Raw genomic sequence first — 18,915 nt, 5'->3', positions numbered from 1 at the left:
GCAGAAATAAATAGCCGTCAGTGGACCCTACCATTTTGCTAACATAAAACCACCATCATCCTTAACCAGTCTAGAAAAACAGTGGCCTCCCGACCTTGAAGTAGGGTCGTGCTCCCACACTGAAATCTTCACACCTGGACAAGCCTTGAAGCTGCCCATCCGGTCCTTTTGCCCTGCCCGAGAGGACGCGCGCAGATCCTGCGACTTCACACAGCCAGGCAAACCACCCAAAGAAAGCTGCCACAAGGATTCTTCTAGAAAACACTTCCTTTGAGATCACAAAAAGTGAAATGATGGCCCAACACAAAATGTAGATGAGCAGCTACACTGAAGCACGAATGCAGGAATTCATCTAACATTTCTAGCCTATTTTGTATTCACATGATTAACCCACTGGGAAAACTGCAAAGGCTCTTAACAAACATGAGCCTTGTGTGCGAAACTAAAGCCAGGTCTTTAAACTCCTGAAACATCTGACACACAAAGTGTCTTTCAGTAGTCAACGTGAGGGGACACCCTCTGAAAGGGCATCCCAAACTGCCCCTTCTCAAGCACCATGGCTGCAATAACTCCTGGCACAGAAGAAACACCAGATCTTTAGCAGCCTCAGCAAACCCCCTGGTACTTTCTCACACACAGTAAGCAGCAACAAGCTCTTCTTTTCCTTGCTTTTGATAACATCTACAGTGCAAAACCTGCTGTCCTGAGGAAAGCTGGGTGGCCAAGTGTGCAGAGGCATGAAGTTCACCTGTCACCAGAGTGAAGGGTCTAGGAAGGTTCTAGAAGAGCAGAGGGACTCACATTAAGCATTTCATCATGTGTTAAAGAAAACGGGATCCCGGAGACCTGGGCAGCGGAGCAGACGGGCGGGCGCCCCAGGTAGGGGAGGGGCCGGGGCGGGTGGCCGTGCACCAACACCTCCCCAGAGAGGGACTCGTTCTCCATCGTGACTACAGTGGTGCTCACACCAATCGACACACACAGAACTGTACACCCAAGGAGAAAAACACCCAACTTTACCATATGGCGATTTAAAATAAAGTTATACAGATATAATTATATGCATTTTACACAGATAACTAGCCCTGAAATTCAAGAAGGAAAAGATAAGAAAAGAAAGCAGCAAACTACCAGAGACCATCCTAACTGATAGAGACATCGCCAGACCCAGCACCCAACTTTGAAAAGGGGAAAATATAAGCACATGGTGCTCCAAGCATTATAAAAATTCTCTCTCTTTTAATACAACAAGCCGGAGAAATAGATTTTATTCTCTCATTCTCTTCTCTCAATGAGAAAGCTAAGGCTAGAGTTCACCGATTTGCCCAGAGATGCAGTCCGTGCATGGCAAGCTAGCTGCACACCAAGTTTCCCTCACAGCTGTCCCCAGATCCCGGGTCTGGCAGGAACCCAGAATCCCCGCGACCAGGTAGAGCCTGGAGCTCCACTGGGGCTCATGTGGATGTGGGGGCCAGGGGCTGGCTCAGGACAACCCAGGCCGCAGCAGGACCACACCCTGGACGCCCTTCTCCTACTGACACTCCCAAGAGCACCAAGAAGCCGACCCAAAGTAAGACCTAGTAAGTCTGTGATGACATCAGTAAAACTAAAAGAAACTGAGAAACACGCACTCAGGGTGTACTTGTACTTGGGGCTGTAAGACACTGGCATGAGGCAGAGCTTGGGCGACACGCAGCCCGTCCCGCCAACACTCACAGGCATTATTCATAATCAGTCTTCTAAAGTCCACTTTCCACCACCCCCTTCCCTTTGTCCTCTGAGCACCTGAAACTCTTAGTGAATCCATCAGCAGCTATTGTAACTTATTCCCTAATAAAAGGTTTCCCTAAACCGTGTGAACCTTGACAACTCTAGAACTTGATACATACAATTGCACAGCTGACCATATAATTCAGGGTTTGTCCACCCTGGCACCACTGGCATTTGGGGTCAGGTCATTCTCTGTGGTGGGGCTGGCCCGTGCACCGCAGGGCGTTGTGCAGCATCCCGTCCCTGGCCTCTGCCCACTAGATACCAGGAGCATCCCTATCCCCAGCTGTGACAATTCAAAATGTCTCCAGACATTGGCAGATGCCCCTTGACGACGGGGACAAAAGTGCCCCGATTGAGAACCATTAGCTAGCTGCAACTTTCTGGAGCTCCATGTTGAAGACCCCATTTCCATAAACAACCTTCTTCTCTATCTTTAATTCTAAGACTTCCTTTTCTCTTAAACCATCTCGACCTCTCTGATCACTGACAAGAACGAACCTAAGCATTCAAGGGAAATGGTACCCAACTTCCTTTGTACAATAAACATATTCTCTCCTGTCTTAACTTTAAACGTGCTCCAATTCCATTTCTTAACCTTCAGGCACACTGGGGATTCTCCATAAATATTTGACGGCAAAGATAAGGCACAGAAGGGCGCTGCAGGAGAGTGCCAGCGCGGGTCCTCTGAAGTCAAGTCCCCGCTGGCCCCCCACGCAGCAGCCAAGGAGTGACTACTAATGACTGCATTTCTCCCTCGAGATTTCAAAGTCCTTTTCTCAGGCGAGGCTCTCTCTCCTTGCCCTTTACAAACATGTTGGCTTTTTATATCCTTCCCAACATCCAGCTTTTATTCTGGTTCTGGTGGGTTTCAGGTTCGCCAGTCTGGCCAGCACGGTCCATATGGCAGTGCCCAACGGAAAGGGTAGGCCGGAGGGAGAGGGGGCTGAGACCCCAGGAAAAAACTCGCCCCAGTCTCTGGCTCAAGGGGTCAGCTACTTCCTTCACATTGAAAATAGTTACGGGAGGAAAAAAAAAGTTTATCTTTCCAACTTAAAAAAGGTGGTTTACAAAATGCCCTTGGTTTTGCTTCCTGATTGAAACTATTTTTCAAATGTATCTGGTGGTGAAAGATTAACAGCGCACTGGATGGAGCGTACTACTTTTTGTTTTTAAGCCGGGGGAAGGAAGGGCCAATGCAAGGTATCAGGAAAGCAGGGCAGGGATGGTCTCTTCCCGCTGGGCAGAGAAACTGTGATCATCAGCTAGGCCGGAGGGCCACAGGGCCACACCAAGGGCACAGCACAGCTGTGTACACAGCCTGGCAGGAAACCAGGAAAGAGACAACCCCAAGTTTTAGCTGAGGTGTTCACCCACCCTGCAGGTAACGGTGCCAAGAATCTGCACTTGTGACATTCGGGGCCCACTGCTGAGGGCCTCCCCAGGAGGGATCCTCGTCCTGCCACTGGAGACCCTTGGGCACCCAGGTGTGTGCATCCTTTCAGCCAACGGCTGGCAGCACAAACCAGAGTCCTGACAAGAAGCCGAAGTGAGAGGCTCATGGCAGGACACTTCTGGGAAGTCACCTCTCCCATAGAGCCGGTTTCTCCCCCAGCCTCATTAGCAAATAAAATTTCTGCAAAGAACTATGCAAATGTCACATCCACTAAAGAAATAAAAATAACACCCTGACTCAGGGGTCTTGTGTACGGGGGAAACAGCTAATACTTGGCCATGTTTTGTTTTTTTTTTTATACTTTGACTAATGTGAAATCTACCTTGTTGGAAGGATTCCTTATCAGCCTTTTAATAGGGAAGATTTTGACCTCAAGAGATTCAACCTTAATACTTAGGGCTTAAACTGCAAGGAGGGGATGAGGGAGCCTGAGGCACCCCGCAGGACAAGCAAGGGCTTGAAAATACCAGACTGGGTTTAGCACTACAGCTCCTGGCACAGGATGCTCACTGACAGGGGAACCTTCAGCCTGGCATGAGCCTCCACCTACACCGTCCCAAGGACTCCGGCAGGCAGGGAAACTCGCAGTGCCATTTTTCACTGGGGAAACCAAGACACAGAGCAGCTGAATGCCTTGCCCAAAGCACAACACCCAGTCGGGGAACTCAAGCTTGGCGCTCTGGTTTTCTAACTCTAAATCAATCGGTCCAAAGCACCGCAATCTAGCGTTCACAGCTGTCAATTTCAGGTTAAGAACCCATCAGCTGAAACCACTTTCAGCAGGCAAAACCACTTTCAGCGGGCAAATCACTGGCTGAAATGGGTCTTTCAAAAAAACAAGTAGGTCTATCTGTGAGTTATTGCAAACTTTATCAACCTCTCCCTTACCACCCCCCACCCCCACAAAAAACACACCAATTCTCTTGACTGTCTTCTTCAGCAAGGCTTCCTGAGAGTAGCGCTCTGCAACAGAACTTCCTGCACGTTTTGTGCTGTCCAATATGGTGGCCACTTAGCCACAAGCAGCTACAGGGTACGTGAAATATGGCTGGTGGAACTGATGGAACAGAACTGTTATTTTCAGTTAAGTCTAAATATGCATATGTGGCAAGTGGCTGCCATATGCAATGACAAAGCTATAGAAGAAAACAATCACTCCACTGTGGTCAACCTTCTGTGATTCTGTTGAGATATGTCCATACATAATACATGGATCTCTATGAACACAACCAATGTAGATTCTCCTGTATATGTATGTACATATAATTTATAGATCTTTTGTCTCCAAGTGACAAAATCCACACTAGGTGGGACAGAAAAAGGCAAAATAACACCCAGATTAAGTGCTGGGCTTCAGGAATCAGACAATATTCCCTCCACTAGGTACAGTATTAGCAAATTACTTAATATCTATGAGTGTTGGCGTCCTCCGCTGCAAAAGAGAAACAATGATTGCCATCCATAGGGCATTGAATGCCTATAAAATCCTCAGTGTATGGCATCTGAGTAACATACAGGCAATTATTCTATTTGCACACGAGCAACAACTAAAATTTGCAAGAGGCTTTATATTTTTTAAAAACTTCCACATGCATTCTCTTTAGCTCCTTCAACTATCCAGTAGGACAATTTTAGTTCTCCTTTTTATTTTTACTCATAGGAAGTGGTGCTCAGAAAAGCTGCAGGAGTTCAAGGTTACTTAACTGGTCAACGGTAGACCATAAACACCATGGCCCTTTCACAAGGTCAGGCCAAATGGGGATGAAGGCAGTTCTTCTCAACAAACATTGCCTGTCATGACGCTACCTGCCATTGTTGGAGATGAACTCAGGGAGCTCTATTCACCACCATCTGCTCTCAAGCCCATTTAAACCCTCCTACCAGCCCAGCAAGGCAGTTTCACGATGCCATCACACAGATGAGAAAACCAAGGCTCTGCTAAAAGTGGAATTCAAAACCAAATGCAACTCCAAAGTCTGACATCACAAAATATCCCTATACAGTTCATGAAAAAGCCCAAACTCCAGGAGGAGTAAAAAGATCTGGGAGATTTAGAGATCAATGTGTGAAAATTTAAGGGAGATATTCACAATTTCTGGACCGACCAAGCCTTGGATAAAAGAATAAGAACACCCAATACCCAAGGATCCTAGTAGCACACCCTACTGTCAGTGAGTGGGCCACCCCCCACCCTCACCCCCACGCTGCCTTGCTCTTGGGTCCCCTGGGCCTAGCAGAGGACCTGGCCTCTAGCAGCAGCTCTGTGCATTTCTTAATAAATATTTGTCCATGACCATAAAGGGGAAATGTATCTTCTAACTAAGATGCTCCTGTATAGAACCAGCGCTACAGTTATAATTAATGAAAAAACTCCAGATCTTGATACATTAACTTCTAAGCATGTCTACAATAATAATTTTTTGTAAACCCCTTCCTACTCTTTCCTGGCAGTATAGACTTCTCTTGAGTTCCAGTAAGGGGGTAAGATGTAGGGGGTGAGGGAGCCAGGACCACAGCACTACACCAAAATTCTCCACTTTCGTCCCTCAGGTGTGTGTTCCTTTAAAGCCTGCAATCGCCTTAAGGGGTCATTTTAATAATGAGATCAAGGGATGAACTTCACCTTTTATCCCTGTATTAGCAACACAGCTTGGTGGTTTTCCACAAAAATCTGCAGCACATTTTGAGACACGACTACCTTTAAATAAAACCGTCATACTCAACATTCTTTTTTTTTTTCTCCTAATTGTGTCTTTTCTAGAAATGACTTCTTGTAAACTTTTCATAAAATCGTCAAGAGCTATTTCCTACAGCTAAGCCACCGCCTGGGACCTTAACCGGAGCTCCCCTCCGGTCCCTTCCCCCACCCCTCCCCCTCCCTAGTCCCGGCCCTCCCCTTCCAGCTTAAACCGGGGACTCGCGCGGCGTGTCAGGGGAAAACACCCAGAAGGCAGGTCAAGCCACACATGACAATGCAAAGCAGAAACAGCTGCAGATACCAAAGGCGATGGGTTTTTGTTTCCTTTTAGGTTTTGCTCCAGAACATCACCGACTCTAACAGAAACCCTTGGACCCTAACTGTGTGCAATGTCCGACGCAGTAGGTCGGAGAACACGAGGCCGAGCCCTGAGCAAGCCCCAGCCCTCGGCCAGACCGCGCACAAGCGACGCACGTGAGCTCCAGGCCCTTATCCCAGAGTGGCAGGCCTCCAGCGACCCAAAGTTGTCACCAACCCAGCGACCACCGACTCCCCAAGGCGCACCCCTTATTCTGACCACCCGCCCCTCCGTTAGGGAAGGTCCCCCCAGGGCCAGGGCCGAGGATCTGGGGGACACCCCCAACCCACCGCCGCCAGAGTCCAGGAGCAACAGGTCTGCACGGTGCGCTCCGCAGACGCCCGAAGTCCAGGGGCGCCCCCAGCCCGGTCCCCGCGCTTGGACCGGGAGTGGCGGGTGAAGGGGGCTTCCGACTTCCTTGACAGTTTCCGCGCCTCCGAAACTGAGCAGACACGGGGCCCGCTCCGCCTCGCCCGCCTCTCACTCCTCTCCGCGCGGCGGAGCCGCCACCCGGTTCCCGGCCGGCCCGCACCCCGGAAGACCGGGGCTCCCCTCCCCCAGGGGGGAATCCCGCCTAGATCCCCCAACCCGCGGGGGCGCAGGTTTGCCCAGCGAGCCCCAGGATCGGCAGACAAAGGGGCACCGGGGGTGGGGGAGACCAAGCGGTTCCCCAAACTTACCGACTGCCTCCCCCGCCCAAAAACAAAGGCGCCCCCCGCCAGCCTCCGTCCGCACCCACCGCTCCAGCACTTTGGGGAGCGGCCGCAGCGGGGTATTGTTCAGTCTCCAGAGAGAGCGCCGCACCCCGGACCGAGCGCCGCGGGGACAGTGGGGGACCTGCCCCTCCAGGAGTCCCGGGGGCGGGCGGAGCGTCCGGGTGCCCAGATCCGTCGCCGGACCCCGAGGTGACGCCGAGCCCCGCTCGCCACAGAAGTTTGCGCGCCCCCCAGCCCCGCGCCCGGCGAGCCCAGCCCCGCGCACTCACCTCGCCGCGAGCAGCGCAACTTGTGGCGGCGCCGCCGCGCCCGGCCGCGCTCCGCGCCTCCCTGCGGCCGGGCGTCGCCGAGCCCGGGCCGTGCCGCGGCCGAGCAGGGCCCGGCGCCCCGGAGCAGCCGAGCGCCGCCCCCGGGCCGCCCCCGCCCCGCCGCGCGAGTCCCCGAGAGGGCGCGGGCGCTGGAAAGTTTCGGTGCCGAATGGCGGCCGGAGGGCGCTGCGGCGGCGGCGGCGGCGGCGGCGGCGGGGCGGGGGCGCTGGCGGCTCCTAGCTCGCGAGCGCAGGGGACTGGGGCGGGAGTGGCGGCGGCGGGAGAGGGCGGGACGGCTGGAGAGACCGGCACGGGCAGTGACCTCCGGGGGAGCGGCCGCGAGCGCGCCGACCCCGGCCAGGAGGACTACTAAGGGGTGCCCAGCCACCACGGCCTGCTCCTCCCCCACCGCCGGGGGAGGGGAACCGGCATCCCAATCGGCCCCTCCCCAGCGCCCTGGGGGGGGCGCGTCCCGAACCAGCCCCTCTCCCGCAGAGGGTAGGGACTTCAGCCCTGCCCCTCCCCCACGACAGGGGACCAGCGTCCCTACAGTCCCTCGCGCCAAACCCACCCTTCCCCCCCGCCGAGTGGGTGAGGGGAACCCCGGCCTCTCCCTACTTGCTCCGATCCCTGCCCTTACCCGTGGCCTCTAAGGGAACAGAGAGGAACCCGGGCCTAATCCCACCGAGTCCCAAACCTAGCCTTTCCACAGTTGCCTGGAGGGGACTGGAACCCAGGCCACCCCCGCGGATTCCAAGGGGAGGGGACTCCAGGACACTGCTAAAGTGTTACCTTCCCCAGCCGCCCAGTTGGCCCTACCGAAGTCCCGGCAAACTGCCCGAGAGTGTATCTCCCTCACAACTCGGGATTTAGAAGACACCCCAATTGTCTCCTCCCTCCACTTCAAAAAGTGGGGGCTCAGGCGGAGCGTCGACCTTCGCAAAACACCTAACACCTCCCGGGAAGAGCCAGAAATGCTCAGAGAGGAACTCACACTCGGGTAGGCGCCAGCAACTCGGGTGTGGGGGCGTGTGGGGAGGATTTGGGGGAACCTGAGCCCGCGGACCTCTTCACCCCACCCCCATCCCCACTCCACCCCACCCCACCCCACCCCCAGGCTTCGGACCTCGGGATTTTGCAAAGTGTCTTCTGTTGCAATGGCTTACAGGGCCCAGCCCTGGTGCACCCAAGTCCCCAGCGCTCCTTCCTCCCCTCCACGTCGGTGACGGCTCCCCACCACTCGCGGCCTTAATTCATTTAGACAAATATCCGCCCCCCCCCTCCCCAGCACCTTTGGTGTCTGCCTCGTAGAAAATTTTTTAAATCAGTTCGCCCCTCCCTTTGGTATCTAATGAGCTTCGTGCTCAAAGCCCAGTACACTAAGCAATTTAAACTACAACCTCACTTGCTCCTTCCTGGAACACTGGACCATTTGTTCTTCTGCTTGTTGGGGGAGGGGGGAACCCGAGGTGAGTTTTTAAGGGGCCGGTCCTCCATCAAAAAGGCGGACCCAAAAATTACCCTGAGAAATATTGCTGTAAAACGTCAATGATGTAAAACGACTGTTGCTACACCATTATTAGAGCACATCAATAAAAAATACACACTTACACAGTCTCCATAATTGTGAATCAGCAGAATAGATTGTGTCTTATTATGTGTCAGTAGCCTTTCAAAGCCCCCCAAAAGGACTTGGTGGGGCCTTGCCTTGAGCCTGCCCTGCGTTGCTCCCGGGCTCCCTGGGCTTGTGCAGACTGATGCTGAGGTATTACATGCAATCGAAAAACGAAGGGTGCAATAGAAAACCCGAGCGAGCTCCTGATGCAACTCTGCCCTGGTTACACGTGCTTCCCTTCCCCCACCGCCTGCTGGTGGGAGCGCTGCGTTTTTTCCGCCTGTAGGGTCACATTGTGGTTGATTGATTCTTCTTTCGCCTAGCTCAGTCATTCAGATTTGGAAAGTAAATAACAAGTTGACATCATTACAGCTCTCGGCTTTACGGGGACGCGGCCCTCGGTTACCGCACACTTTCGAGTAGCTGCGCAGCGAAACTGGCCCCCAAGGCCTGCCAGCCCAGCTCGTCCTTAGCAGTTGGAAATCCCAAACTGAACTTGGTTAAAAGGCCTCTTTGTATGTTTGGATTACCTGACAGATGCCAATCATTTAAAGTGTGGGAAAGTGGTGGAAATCCTCACTCTCAAACTGGAGCCCAGTGTGGCCGGGTTTTGCGGATGATCTCTGGCAACCAACAGTGCAAGAGCTCAGGATCCATCTTGCCTGCTTGATATTTCCTGATAATCCCACCGATCTCCTTGCAGTTAAGGAGTCTGGCGCTGTTAACAGAGACTCACTGGCCCCCAAGGGACAGTTCGAGAGACCTAAAACATGAAAAGAGATCGCCTGTGTTTATCATGAAATCACCAAAATTCTTTTTTCAAAATGCTAGATGGCTGGTAGGTAGTGGTAAATTAGACTGTTATTTATTCTGTTGTTGTGATTTTTCAAATGTGCAGTCCTGCAGTGGGGGAGGAAAAAAAAAAAAACGAGGAAATAAAGTAGAACTGGAAAGAGTAGGTGCATTCTGAGACAACTAAATGCTAACAGGCAGGAACAATGATTTCCACTCGCTACATTTTATATCTTATTTTCAGGTACTGACGAGGCAGGGGGGAAACAAGAATCTGCTTGCAACAAATGTCATTAGCATTCCCCATAAACAGTACCCAAAATTTTAATTAAAGGGCAGTCAGATTGTACACAAATATCCTCAGTTACTCTTTGACAAAGGAACAAGGGCAATTCATCCTTTTTAACAAATGATGCTGAAACAACTGAATATCCACATGTCAAGGGGGAAAAAAAACCTAGACAGGGACTTTATACCTTATACAAAAAACAAAAATTAACTTAATATGGGCCATAGATCTAACTGTAAAAGGCAAAACCATAAAACTCTAGGAAGGCAACATAGGAGAAAATCCAGATGCTCTTGGGTTTGGTGATGACTGTTTAGATACGACACCAAAAATATGATGCATGAAAGAAAAAAATGACAAGTTGGGTATCATTAAAATTTTAAAAGTGTGCAAAAGACACTGTGAAGATAATGAAAAGACAATCCACATACTGAGAGAAAATGCTTGCAAAATCCCTGTCTGGTAAAGGATTGTATTCAGAATATACAAAGAATTATTAAAACTCCACAATAAGAAAACAAATAACCCAATTAAACAATGTGCAAAAGATCAGAAAAAAAAGTCAAAGTGATATACAGATGCAAGCAAGCATATGAAAAGATGCTGAACATCATCTATCATTGGGGAATTGCTAATTAAAATACCCATGAGATACCACTAGGTACATTAGAATGGCTAAAGTCCAAAAAACTGACAATACCAAATGCTGACAGGATGCAGAGCAACAGGAGCTCTCATTTGTTGCTGGTAGGAATGTAAAACTATACAGTTACTACAGAAGACAGCTTGGCAGCTTCCTACAAACCCAAGAGTAGTAGTACCATATGATTCAGCAATCATGCTCCTAGGTATTTACCCAACTAAGTTGAAAACTATGTTCACATAAAAACCTGCACACAGATATTCATAGAACCTTTATTCATAATCATCAAACACTGGAAGCAACTAAAATGTCCTTCAATAAGTGAATGGATAAACAAACTGTGGCATATCCATACAATGGAATATTATTGAGCACGCAAAAAGAAATGAGTTATCAAGCCACAAAAAAAAAAAAAAAAAAAAAGAAGGGACTTTAAATGAGTATTGCTAAGAAAAAGAAGCCAGCTTGAAAAGGCTATGTATGTATGGTTCCAGCAACAGGACATCCTGGAAAAGGAAAAACCACAGAAACAGGAAAAACATCAATGGTTGCCAAGGGTTCAAGGAGGAGGAAGGGATGAGTAAATAGACCACAGAGGATGTTTAGGGCAGTGAAACTATTCTATATGATACCGTAATTGTGGATACATGTCATTATACATTTGTCAAAATTCACAGAATGTACAACACAGGAAATCCTAATGTAAACTCTGGACTTTGATTAACACTAATGTATCTGTATTGGTTCATTAATTGTAACAAATGTACCACACTAACTTAAGATGTTAATAACACTGGAAGCTGGGGGGGGGGGGAATGGATATAGTAATTGTACTACCTGCTCAATTGTTCTGTAAATCTAAAACTTTTCTTTAAAAAATAGTGTATTTTTTAAATAAAGAAAGAGAGTAGGAAGACAGTTGCATCCTCGACCTGGGTTGGCACCTAATACTTTTTTTTTTTAAATCTGATGTTATGGGATGAATTGTGTCCCTACCAAAATTCATGTTGAAGCCATGACCCCCAGCACCTTAGAATGTGACTATATTTGGAGATAGAGTCTTTAAAGAGGTAATTAAGTTAAAATGGGGTCATTAGGTTGGCCCTAATCCAGTCTGACTGGAGTCCTTTTAAGAAGAGGAGATTAGGACACAGGCACCCATGGAGGGATGACTACATGAGGACACAGGGAAAAGACAGAGATCCGCAAGCCACAGATAGACGGCTCAGAAGAACCTAACCCTGCTAAGACCTTTACCTTGGACTTCTGTCCTCTAGAATTGTGAAAATACATAAATTTGTTGTTTAAGCCACTCAGTCTAGCGGCCCCTGCAAAGTAATGCATATGAGTTTTTACTATTTTTTTCCATTTAGAATTTCATATTCAGTTCCTATCATTTGAATACCGAGGACACCTTCCATTTGGCATGGATGTGTTCATGTATGTTATCATATTTGATTCTCCTAGATCCTCCCTGGAGGTCGGAGATTTTTATCTCTAATATCCAGAGGAGACAACCAGACTCAAGTGGTTAAAACTTGAGGGAAGAGGTCTGTGGCCATTTCTGTACTTCAGACCTTCTACAGCAATTTAGTGAATACTGTTTCTATATGCATAAAATGGTACATAAATACATCCAATCATACATAAGATTACAAAGCCACTCCATTATATTAAAATACTGTCATCCAATATTTTTGAGAATTCTAATATAGTAACATATGTGTTTCTTTTTTAGTACGTTGGATTGCAATCTCTAGAGGTGGAAGTAGAGGTGATTCTGATAACTTCCCTTTCGAAGTAGCAGTGAGCCTAAACAAAGTCTGCTCTACTGCACTCTGCTGTGAACACACATCCTATTTCTAGTGGTGCAAATTGGTGACAAAGTACAAATACTGTAAATGCTCCCATCATTGGTCATTGCCCTTTGTGGTTACAGTTACCAGAAACACTAAGTTTCAATTAGTTGTTCATGATCGGACAGCTGCAAACTTTTTCCCTGTGCAAGTTCACGGGCTCCAGAAACCTCTCCCAGGACCTTTGCTGCCCCAGGGAAAAGTGCAAGCTGGAATTGTGTCCTCTATTGCCCGCATACCCACCTGGATTCATTAATCCCACCACCTGTCCCTCCCAGGGCACAGGACCCAGGACACTAGGGTGAAGGGGGCTTAAGGGGGTGCCAAAAACACAGTCAGCAAGATAAATAATATTATAATGCCATGGCTTAAAACTCAAAATTCATGCAAAAACTCCATCATGAACAAAAATATCAAAACGTTCGACACAGCTCATTCTGTTTGCTGATGGTGATGGCGTCTAGAGAGCAGAAATGGCCAGTGACTCAGGCCACTGTTCAGAGAGGGGATGTCCTGAGAGGAGCCAAGGAGGAACTGGGGTGGGAGGAACAGTGCTCCATCAAAGGGAACTGCATATATTTTTTCCATCTAGCAAAGTTTTTATAGTTTTCGCAACATCTTCCAACACGCACTCACTGATTGAGTAACGTAGGAAGAGGTCGGGTGATATTATCATGATCATTTTCAGTTTACAAAGGGAAAAAGCTATTTTCAGAGGGGTTAGTGGCTGGGTTGGCTTCCTACTGCTGCTGTGACAAATTACACCTCATGGTGTAAAATAGCATGTGTTTATTATCTGACAGTTCTTGGGGTCAGAAGTCCCAAATGCGTGTCACTGGGTATAACATTAATCTTATGACTGGGCCACAGGATGCCCAGATATCTGATTAGACATTATCTCTGGGTGTGTCCCGATGAGAGCTGGTGTTGGAATTGGTGGACTGGGTAAAGCAGAAGGCCCTCTGCACCGTGGGGAGGTTCCTCTGACCCACTAGGGGCCTGGATAGAACAAAAACGTGGAGGAAGGTTCATTCGCCCACCATCTGCCTGACTGCTGGAGCTGGGACATTGATCTTCTCCTGCCCTCCATGCTCCTGATGCTCAGGCCTTCAGCCCCACACTGGAGTCTACACCACCATCTCTCTGGCTCTCCAGTCGTCAGCCTACACCACTGGCCTAGGGCTCCAGCTTGCAGAAAGTAGATCATGGAACTTCTCAGCCTCTATAATCTCATGAGCCAATACCTTAATAACAAGCCTCTTCATTTTTTTTTATTTTTATTTTTTTTAGAGACAGGGTCTCACTCTATCACCCAGGCTGGAGTGCAGGGGCACAATCATAGCTCACTGCAACCTCCAACTCCTAGGCTCAAGGGATCCTCCTGCCTCAGTCCCCCAAGTAGCTGGGACTACAGGTGCATAACACCATGCCTGGCTAATTTTTCTATTTATTGTAGAGATGGGGTCTCACTATGTTGCCCAGGCTGGTCTCGCATTCCAGGGCTCAAGCCATCCTACTGCCTCAGCCTCTCAAAGTGCTGGGATTACATGCATAAGCCACCATGCCTAATTCTTAATAATAAATCCCTTTATATATATATACTGGTTTTGTTTCTCTAGAAAACACTAACGTGCTGGGCCAATATCGAGGTGTCAGATGAATCCTGTTCTTTCTGAGCTCTAGGGGAGAATCTGTTTCCCTACCTTATTCAGTGTCAAGAGGCTGCCAGCTTTCCTTGGCACATGACCTCCTTTCTCCATCTTCAAAGCCAGCAACAGAAGGTCAAGTCCTCACATCACAGTATTCTGACCTCCTCTTCTTCTGCCTGCCTCTTCTAAATTTGAAGCTCCTATGCAACCCAGGACATACAGCCTATATAACCCAGTACAATCTCTCCATCGCAAGGCTCTTCATTTAGTCACATCTGCAAAGTCAAACCTTTTGCCACAGAAGGTGATATCGTCACAGATTTCAAGGGATCAGGACACGGGGACCACATTTTGCCTTCCACAGTGGCCTTGTAGACTATCTCCCACTAAAGGAAGCAGGACACACACAAATCCAGCTCCTCTGGTTCCCAAACCATGGCCTATGTAACCCCAGCCATGGTGCCTCTAAAGTGGTACATAAGTTCGATCCCACCCTTTCACCAATACCAAAAACAAACCAAAAAATAAGTAGATAAACATTGCTGCCTGTGTTTACTCAAAGTGCACACAGGCAAGCCTTTCCAACTCTCCCCAAATAACACGTGGCTGTTATAGCTACAACATAACAGGAGATTATCATTTTCAAAAGGCCACCCCCTCCCCCTTTTCTTTTGGTGACCGTATTTCATTATAAGAAGTTATGTGCTTTTCTCTCCTTTGTTTCCACTTCTGCATTTTGTGTTTAACACTCACGGTAGAGAACAAGCATGAGAGACAGGATGATTTTATAAATAGTTCTTGCACAAAAATCATCTCCCACACAGTCAAGCTCGACACCACATTGACAAAGAAAATCCTTCAAGAAAAGCACGGGTGGAACTCGAGAGGAGAGGAGCGTTGCATTTCTCCCCAGTGCCTTTGTCATAAAACCTCTTTGATGATGCTGCTTTTACGAAAATCAATCTATAGCCACTTGGTAAGATCAGGGCTGCACATCTGAGCTCGGTTGAATCCATGGATATGAAGCCCATGGATATGGAGGGCCAACTGTATACTACACTAAAAGGGTGAATTTTACTGTATATAAACTATGCCTCAATAAGAAAGAGAGGGAGGGGAGGGGGGAGGGGGAGGGAGGGGAGGGGAGAGGAGAGGAGAGGAGAGGAGAGGAGAGGGGAGGGGAGGGGAGGGGAGGGGAGGGGAAGGGAGGGGAGGGGAAGGGAGGGGAGGGGAAGGGAGGAAAGAAAAAGGAAAGAAGGGAGGGAGGCAAGGAAGGAAAGAAGGAAGGGAAGGAGGGAGAGAGGGAAGAAAAAGACAGAGAGAAAACCCAGCAGGTTTGAGAGAAGCACTATAAAGCTAAGTGGATTCCAAATGCTGGCCCTTTCTCTGGTACCTGTGTAAGGAAGTCTTAGCGGTTTGTCATTATTTACTAGATCACAGTCATTTGGTAAGGCCAGTTACATGTCCTATACAATTGGAGAAATGTCCCTGAGAGGAGAGGAAGGGAAAGTACACTTTATTATACTTCAGTATATTTTTGAGATAATAATGAGAATTGGTCACATTTCCAGAAATAACTATTTAAAATACTCCCCCCAACACACACACACACACACATACACACACACACACACACACACACACACACACACACACACACACACGAGCCCCTGCCAGCACACAGCCATGCCGGCGCCTGGGGGGCATTGGCTGGGTTGATTAAGCAGGGAGAGGCTTTCCAAGGGGTGGTCTCAGCAGGGGCCAGAGCCCTCAATGAGGATGCTTTCTGGGATGGGAAAACAAGAAGGATGCTCCAAAAAAGGGAGTTTTCCTTTGCATCGATCCCTTTGGATGACTAAAATAAACTTTTCTAGTTGACTAGATAATTCCAAAGTGGTTTGAATTTTTAATGTTAAAGTTCTTCCCAGAAGTTTAAAATGGAAAGGTCTCACGTACGAGCCCAGTTTTTTTGTATTTTTATATAAAGGAGACAAAGATAGACACGACAGTGACTGCATCAAACGTACGATTCTATTTTTGAGATAGACCAATGTCTGTTGAAACGTTAGGTATGCCATGAAATGTTGTAAATAAAAACCCAAGAATGTCCAAAAGCCCATGACCCCAGCCCACACGTGAGAAAATATCAGACAAACCTAAACTGAAGGACATTCTGGAAAATACCTGACTAGCGCTCCTCAAAACTGTCAAGGGCATCAAAGACAAAGAAGGTTGGAGAACCGGCTGCAGCCCAGAGGAGCCCACTGCGATACAATGAATAAACGCAACATGGGATCCTGGGTGGGTTTGGGGACAGATAAAGGACATTCACGGGAAAACAGGGCATTTAGTTAATAGCCGTGTACCAAAGGCATTTTCCACAGATGGAACAAAAGCACCACGGTGGTATAAGGCTTTGACAATGCAGGATCTGAGCTTGGGAAACACGTGCACTCTCAGGCCTATTTCTCTGTAACTCTGAAATTATTCTGAAATCTTACAAGTTTGCTTTAAAAAATTAGAATTGCAATTAACTTGAAAAATAATTATTTTAAAATATAAAAACATTTCTACGTGTACACACATACGTGATTGCATTGGTTTTTTTTTGGAGACAGTCTCGCTTTGTTGCCCAGGCTAGAGTGAGTGCCGTGGCGTCAGCCTTGCTCACAGCAACCTCAGACTCCTAGGCTCAAGCGATCCTCCTGCCTCAGCCTCCCGAGTAGCTGGGACTACAGGCATGCGCCACCATGCCCGGCTAATTTTTTCCATATATATTAGTTGGCCAATTAATTTCTTTCTATTTATAGTAGAGATGGGTTCTCGCTCTTGCTCAGGCTGGTTTCGAACTCCTGACCTCGAGTGATCTGCCCGCCTCGGCCTCCCAGAGTGCTAGGATTACAAGCGTGAGCCACCGCGCCTGGCCCGTGATTGCATTTTTTAAAAAAACCAAAGCAACTTGATAAAAATGATGCACTCTGGGCGGAGAGAGAGGTCTTGGGCTGAAATAAGGAAAGCTTTTTTTCTTTTTTTGAGACAGAGTCTCACTCTGTTGCCCAGGCTAGAGTGCCGTGGCATCAGCCTAGATCACAGCAACCTCGAACTCCTGGTCTCAAGCGATCCTCCTGCCTCAGCCTCCCGAGTAGCTGGGTCTACAGGTATATGCCACCATGCCCAGCTAATTTTTTCTATTTTAGTTGTCCAGCTAATTTCTTTCTATTTATAGTAGAGACGGGATCTTGCTCTTGCTCAGGCTGGGCTCGAACTCCTGAGCTAAAGCAATCCTCCCTCCTAGGCCTCCCAGAGTGCTAGGATTACAGGCGTGAGCCACCACGCCCGGCCTAAGGAAAGTTTTGTATATAACAAAACACAACAAGACAGACAGAGGATGTACACATGCATGTATTTCTTGCATATTTAGAGACAAATTAAAAATCAACAAGAAGCAGGAGATTCCATCTCCCCCCATTTTCCTGCCTGCCTTTGTCCCAGCCCATCCACTCCCCTTCTTTCTGCAGGGACCCGAGGCCTCTCCACAAATTTGGGTCTCTGCTCAGATGGGGGCCTACTTCTCCGTCTTTTTGGCACTCTTTCTCTCATGGGCCAAGAGGGTCATGCTCATTTGCTCATCCATTTTAATTGTGTGTTCTCCCACCTAGAATATGAGCTCAGTGGAGGCCGTATTCCCCCTTGCGGTGGAGGGCAGGGAAGGGAATGCTGGTGTGATGGTCTTTGATTGTGTCCATCTGCCTGGCCACCATCCTCAGTTATTCCATCAAACACCGTGTTCATTCTCCAGGGCTGCCAAACAAAGAAGCACAAATGGATAGCTCGAAACAGCATGCATTTATTCTCTCCTAGTTTTGAAGGCTAGAAGTCTGAAAGAAAGCTGTTGGCAGGGCCATGTTCCCTCTGAAGGCTCATCCATCCTTGTCTCTTCCACATTCCAGTGGTAGCTGGCAGTCCTTGGTGCTGCTAGGTTTGAAGCTACGTCATCCCAATCTCTGCTACCATGTTCACATACTCATTCCCGTGTGTGTGTGTGTGTGTGTGTGTGTGTGTGTGTGTGTCTAAATTTCCCTCTGCTTTCTCTTATAAAGACACCACTTATTGGATTTAGGGCCTCCTGTACTTCAGTATGATCTTGTTTTAACTTGATCACATCTGCAAAGATCCCATTTCCAAATGAACTCCCATTTTTACGTACTTTATCATTTGTGTGTATGTGTGTGTGTGTGTATGTATGTGTGTCTTTATAGAGATGGGGTCTTGCTATGTTGCCCAGGCTAGTCTCAAACTCCTGGCCTGAAGTGATCCTCCCACCTCAGCCACCCAAAGTACTGGGATTACAGGCGTGAGCCACCCCACCAGGCCTGTACTTTATCCTTTTTAGGGACACAATTAAGTTCACTACAAAAGCTAATCTAGGTGTTGCTGTGAGGGTGTTTTGTAGCTATGACTAAGGTCCATAGTCAGTTGACTTTAAGCCAGAGGAGAGATTATTCTGAATAATCAGGTGAAAGGCCTCCATAGCAGGGCTGAGGTTTCCTAAAGAAGAAGAAATCCCTCCTGTGGTCAGTCAATGCCCAAGAGAGTTCCAGCCTGCCCTTCCTAACTGCCTGCCCTACAGATCTGGGGCTTCCCTGGCTGGTCGCCCAATGGCATAAGCCAGTTACTTGCAATGAATCTCTTAGCACACATCTTCTACTGGTTCCATTTCTCTGATTGAATACTGACTGGTATATCAGGATTGGAGAATTGCCTT

General features: G+C 48.3%; 1 protein-coding gene across 1 annotated transcript in view; it reads right to left on the bottom strand.

Annotated features, from left to right (window-relative positions):
* Positions 1-9,068, bottom strand: part of TBL1X (transducin beta like 1 X-linked) — a 202,678-nt gene extending 193,610 nt beyond the window's left edge. Inside the window, 1 exon segment of the mRNA XM_075999432.1 lies at positions 8,918-9,068. The gene's annotated coding sequence lies outside the window, so the exon portion shown is untranslated.
* Positions 9,069-18,915: the final 9,847 nt, after the last annotated feature.

The sequence above is a fragment of the Microcebus murinus genome, chromosome X (assembly GCF_040939455.1).
Source record: "Microcebus murinus isolate Inina chromosome X, M.murinus_Inina_mat1.0, whole genome shotgun sequence".
Lineage (NCBI taxonomy): Eukaryota > Metazoa > Chordata > Mammalia > Primates > Cheirogaleidae > Microcebus > Microcebus murinus.
The sequence above is the reverse complement of the archived record's forward strand: the minus strand, read 5'-3'. Positions and strand labels throughout refer to the sequence as shown.